The sequence below is a fragment of the Podarcis pityusensis genome (genome assembly GCF_964106645.2).
Source record: "Podarcis pityusensis genome assembly, chromosome: 11".
NCBI classification, from domain to species: domain Eukaryota; kingdom Metazoa; phylum Chordata; class Lepidosauria; order Squamata; family Lacertidae; genus Podarcis; species Podarcis pityusensis.
Window position 1 is genome coordinate 34,976,705 of NC_138036.1, and position 6,000 is coordinate 34,982,704.

Consider the following 6,000-nt stretch of genomic DNA (forward strand, 5'->3'; position numbering starts at 1 on the left):
TCAGGCCAGTCCCATTGAGAGCAACGGCAATACTAGCTAGCATTTGCAGCAAGGGTGGGGAAACTCAGGCCGGGGGGGGGGGCAAAGGAAGTCCTTTCTCTTGCCCCCAGGACTCGTAACCATGCCACACATCCTGGCCCCATTCCACACCCTTGACTAGCCCAGCTCTATGCTTTTCTCAGGTGCTTTCAGCTGACTGAAATGTGTCCTTGCAAGCAGTAATGCCTCTCATGTACCTGGATGGAGTTTGGAGAAGTGGGTGGGTGGGTTTAAAAATTCCTGAGCCTGCCTGCCTCTGCCCTGTGTCCTCCAGGAGGTTGTGCAAGAGAGTATATGGTCCTCAGAAAGGTCCCCGATCCCTCTGGTTTACAACATAGTAATAACACGTTGATTACACGACAGCATCTGCAATATTCCCTCAAGTGGCAATGAGAATTCCCTGGCTTATGTGCACTTTTGTAATAAAATTATCCTCACTACTTTACAGGATCCCCACCCCCACCCCGATTATATCCTACCTTTTTACCACAGAGCTCAAGTTAGAATACACAATTCTCCCCTTTTTCATTTTCTCCTCACAACAACCCTGTGAGATAGGTTAGGCTGAGAGAGAGAGAGAGAGAGAGAGAGAGAGAGGCTGGCCCATTGTCACCCAGTGGATTTCAGGGGGATTTGAACTCTGCACTCTTAACTATGACACCACACTGGCTCTCTGACCCCCTGGGCTGTTAAGGTTGTTGACATGACTTTGGCTCACCAAGTGATACCGCACACTATGTTACGTTACACCTTGATTAGGTTATCATTTGTACTTGCCCTCAGACACCCTTGATATTTAGACTGTGCCAATAGGGCTCAGCCCAGTGACATCAGGTGTTCCTGTGCACATGTAGAGCTTTCTTGCCCACAAATCTTTTCCCAATTCACTTCAGTAAAAGAATGGATTGCATGATTACAAGTGGAGAGCTGCCCCTCTGCTGAAGTGAAGGGCAGCCCTGTAGCTGTGGGTCACATAACAGTAGTTCATGGCGTGGGCATCAGCAAAAAATATCACTGGACACCCCCCACCCCCCGTGAATGTTACAAGACAAGACTGATCATAGGGTAATCAGTGTGAATCATAGAGTTGAAGTGAGGGCGCTTTCAGGAAATCTAGTCCAAGCCTTTGTTCAGAGCTAGAGCACCCCGCAATAGACAGCTGTCCAGTAGGGGTGTGCAGGGGGGGGGGTGATGCTTCAGGGCCCAGTTCAGTGCTTTGGATAGGAGGCTGATCTGCCCCAGACTGTTTTGAGCAGCACCCACTCCAACTTGGATGTGAAAACCTCACATTCGGGTAAGTAATTTCAGATAAGCTGTGACACTTTGGGTGCATAGTTAAGTGCCTCTCCAGCTGCAATAATGTTTTTATTTCTTTGCAGAAATTGATTTTTTTAAAAAAAAAAAATCAGGCATAGAAGCCCCTTCTGAGAGGCTGAAGGCTGCAAAAGTTCATATTATTTCATATTCATAACTCATATTGCTGCTTCTGCTTCCCAGAAACTCCAGCACCACCACCATTGTCATGTTCCTGCTTCCTCCTTCATGGACTGAGTGACATTCCATTCAAACATGAAACTGAACACTACGGCACTAGTGCTTGTGCAGTCACATACAAAGACAAATGCAGACACAGAGTCAGGCAGGTGACTGAAATAGAGAGAGACCTTGAAATCACTCTGAATGTAAAATCAAATGCAACTACGATAGGGTCGGAACTGAAGGGGTAGAGGGAACAAAAGCCTAATGATACCCATCACTCAAGGCCGAATAGACACAAACAAGAAGATCAAATAATAAAGATCAAATAATGGATTGGGTTTTTAAAGGAAGCATCTTAGAAGAGGCTTGGCCTAGATGGGAAAGGATTTTAGGGAAAGAATAGAATTAGACAAGGTTTAGAGAAGATAAGCTAAGGAACAACAAATTATTTCAGTGTCCAAGCTCCTAAGAGCACAAACTAGCAAAGAACAGTTGTGAATAGTGGCACCGTTCTCATGTTAACAGCTTCCCAGCGAGCCCTTTTCTCCAGAATAGCCATTGGTTATATCTAATCCTGCCATCTGAGGCAGCAGAGAACAAGAATTTGCCCTCTTTCCAGCCCTTCAGGTGCTATCATGAAGGGTACTGTCAGGTTCCTTCTCAGTCTCCTCCTCCTCCAGGGAAAACATGCCCAGTCTCCTCAACCCTGCCTGTAGTAATGATGTGCCTTTAACATATTGCTTCCAATGTAAATTCACTCATAGTCCCTAAAAGTGTCCTCAATATAGATGCCAGGGAAGTCCTTTGGTGGCTTGAAAATCCCACCTTAGAAGACAACTGAGCTTTTCAAGCCTCTAGTTTGAACTGAAGCAATCCCATCTCCCAAACCCTGTAGTCCTCAACCATCCCCAGAAGTCTTCTCCACCAGCTCCCAACCTTTGTTTCCTGAACTTACACAAGAGGATAGGCTTGGTGGCCTAAGGGTGAAAAATGGAGGGCTTTCCCTCTGATTAGTAGTGTTCTAGAAAGATGGAAAATCAAGAAAACTGACCTAGACTATCCCTATTTCTGAGGCAGTTTTAAGCTTAGGAGGAGGTTCCAATGAATATACCGTACAACATAAAGTTTGGCAATCTTTTAATGTTTTAGGACCAAAATGACTATTCTGTTTTAAAGTGAAGAAGCAAAAGGAGTGAATACATTATAAAGATCTTTTTGATGGTTAAAACACAAGTTTTTAAATGCTAGTGCCAAACATAGTCCACACAGGATAAGCAGCTTGTTCATCTTCAGTGTATGCTTCCTGTCATTGCAAGGTTCCCCACTTACACAACAGGACTTTCTCTCCTCTCCCAAATCTTCCGCAGAAGGTTGAGGAAACACCTAGAACAGATTTAAGGGGTGCACAAAGGATGGAGAGGGAGAGAAAATTCCATTGCACAAGCAGAAATCCTTGCACTGCCAGAATGCTCACTTAGTTCAATGCTGGATTCCAATAATATATGTGAAGCTTACATTCAAATGGAATATTATCGGGACTGTGCATGTTATTTTCATAAATGGCATCCCATAGCTAATTCTTTGGTGCATTTTTATTCCAGAAGAATTTATGCACAAAATGGCTGGCTTTCATTTCTCCGTATGGTTCTGGGTGCACTGTTACTTGTTTCCTCCTTTTTAAAGACACTAGCATCTGACCGCAATGAGAAGTGAAAAACTTTGAAATGAAGCTGCTGTCCTTGTGAGGCCAACAAGTGCCCACAGACACCACAAAAGGACCATTGGGGGATCACATGCTGCTCACGTCCATGTCAGATGTTCCCTCTCTGTCCTTCCTTGAACAGAACCCTTTCAGGCTTCGCTAGCAGACAGGCAGTAGTTTGCCGCAACACCATCCAAGCAGTCTGTTCTCTAGTTGGTCCTGCCTATGCAAACCTGGTGTGGAGATAAAATGCACTCCTGGGACTACAGCCTTGACCCACTATAAGCCACTTAATCCACCAAAGGCTTTTCAGTCCCAGGCCACTTCATAGGCAGAATTTTCCCATGAAATGACCTCATGGCACAGGTGCGGAGTCAGCTCAAATAGTGGGCTGGCATACTGTCACTTTTCTTGCATGCCACCTCCTTGTGATGGCTGTTAATGGCATTCAGAACCTGATGTGTTAAGTTGTGGGTTAACATATCAGACAACACAGCAATTCTTCAAACAGCTCTTGTTTATTCACAGGCCAGAACAGAACAGGGCTGAAGGGTTCAGCCAGCCTGCTTATATAGAGCTCCACTACAACGCAACAGTAATCACTTTCTGTAACTATCCAATCACCGAACGTCACTTTCAATCCCTTATTTGCATATGTGTACCTGAGTGAAAACTATCTACAGTATCCCCCTGCTGGCCCAGGGTGAGAACTTCAGTACATAACATGATGCATTTGCCAAGCTGCAAAAAGGGTTCTGCAGGCAGGCTTGGTGTGGCCTGTAGGCTATCTATCTAAAAAAATTCCAGGTTCAAATGGGTAAGTATGAAATGTACACATGTGATTTCACTTTTATGACATGATTCTCTCACCACCCCACAACTTTATTTAGAGTAATTTTAATATGGCTTTTGAGTTCAAAATTCTCAAAGTGGTTTACAAATTAAAACAGGCAATATTTAAACTAGCAATGAACACACACTAAGCATAACAGAAAAACAGAAGCATCTTGACACTTCAGCTAACAAAGGCCCAGTGACCTGTCTTCCGATGGTGAGAAAGTCATGTGTTTTTAAGTCTGCCACCAGAATCTGATCCTGTGTTGCTGCTTTGCTTATACATCTACTATACATGTGATCTTGGTCAAATCTCGGTGCATTCCCCCAGTGATTTGGCTTCAGGGGAAGGGATTTAGAGCTTGTATATTTGTTATTTCATTTTTCACTTATCATCCATGTACTACATGTACTACATAGCACTGAACCTTCTTTACCATGACCATTCATCATTTCAAATACTAGAGAATTAAATGAAACTAATTATTGCCTGTGGTGATGAAGTAACCAAAACAATTTAGTCTAAGACTACTTACCTTTAAACTTCCTTATTAAAAGTTATTGGGTATTGTGATGGGACGATGAGCTGCTTGTGTGTAAAATCCTAGTCCCTCAGAGTTTGGTCAAGTTTGCAAACCTCTGTCTGTAACGGAGCCCCTTAAACATGGCTCCGTCAGTCGCTGGCAGGTTCCGACAGTGGTTGCTTTCGGAATCGCTTCCAACATAAAAGCTCCTTAACGGAAACACGTCTTCTGGACTCTCTGTGTGACAGTTTCCGGCGAGGAGTGGGTGTCCCTACAGGAGGTCCTGAAACCTCCCCACTGTTTTCGCTGGAAGTGTCTCTGAGCCATCCCTCCAGCTCACTTTCCCTCAGCTCAGCTCCTCTCCCCCTACTGGTTCCCTCTTCAGCTGCTGAGTCTCTCCCAACCTGTGTGAGCCCTTTCACTTCCCTTCCTTCCGATGGCAGTTCCCTGACATCCACCTCCCCTCCAGGGCCCCCTTCATCCCCTCTCGCCCCCTCCTCTACGGGCGGTGAGGAGGCAAAACCCCGGAATGAACTTCCTTCATCTTCCGATGTCCCGAACACTTCTCTCCACCTGTTGCGGTTCCTGGTCTCGAAGTACTCCTCCTCCTCAGAGTCCATCTCCCCTTCCCCTTCCGAGTCCGAGAATCCTTCCAACTCCTCCTCCTCATCGGTGGTCCCAAAGTATTCCCTCCGGAACCTCTCCACAGGCTGAGGTTTCCTTGGGAACCTTTGATGGAACGTTTCTATCAATACCTCGTCATTGATATCTTCTGCCATTACCCAAGTGTTTTCTGACTCCGGTTCTCCTTCCCACGCTACCAAATACTCCACCTGATCCCCCTTCCACCTGGCGTCGAGGATTTCTGCCACATGGCTGCTGCATTCCCTTTCTTCTATGACCGGTCCCCGAGTGGCCATCCCTTCTCGTCCCCCCTCATACGGTGACAGTAACGACCTGTGAAATACTGGGTGCAGTTTCATGTGGTTGGGTAACCGGAGCCTGAAAGCCACTGGGTTGACCTGTTGAATGACCTCAAAGGGACCCAATCTCCTGGGTCTTAATTTCTTACAACCTCCTTTGAACGGCAACCCTTGGGTTGACAGCCACACCCTATCTCCCACCCTTATGGTTTCACCTTCCCTTCGGTTCTTGTCTGCCTGCCTCTTGTATTCTTCCTTCGCCCTTTCTAAGTTGAGTTGGAGCTGACGATGGATTGCTTCCATTTCTTCTACAAAATGCTCGGCTGCCGGGACGCTCCATCTCTCCCCTTCTCCCCCTGGGAAACCCCTGGGATGACACCCATAATTAGCCAAGAAGGGGCTCATCCCTGTGGACACATTCTCGGCATTGTTGTAGGCAAATTCCGCCAGCGCCAACTTTTCTACCCAGTCATTCTCTCTGTCATTGACATAACACCTC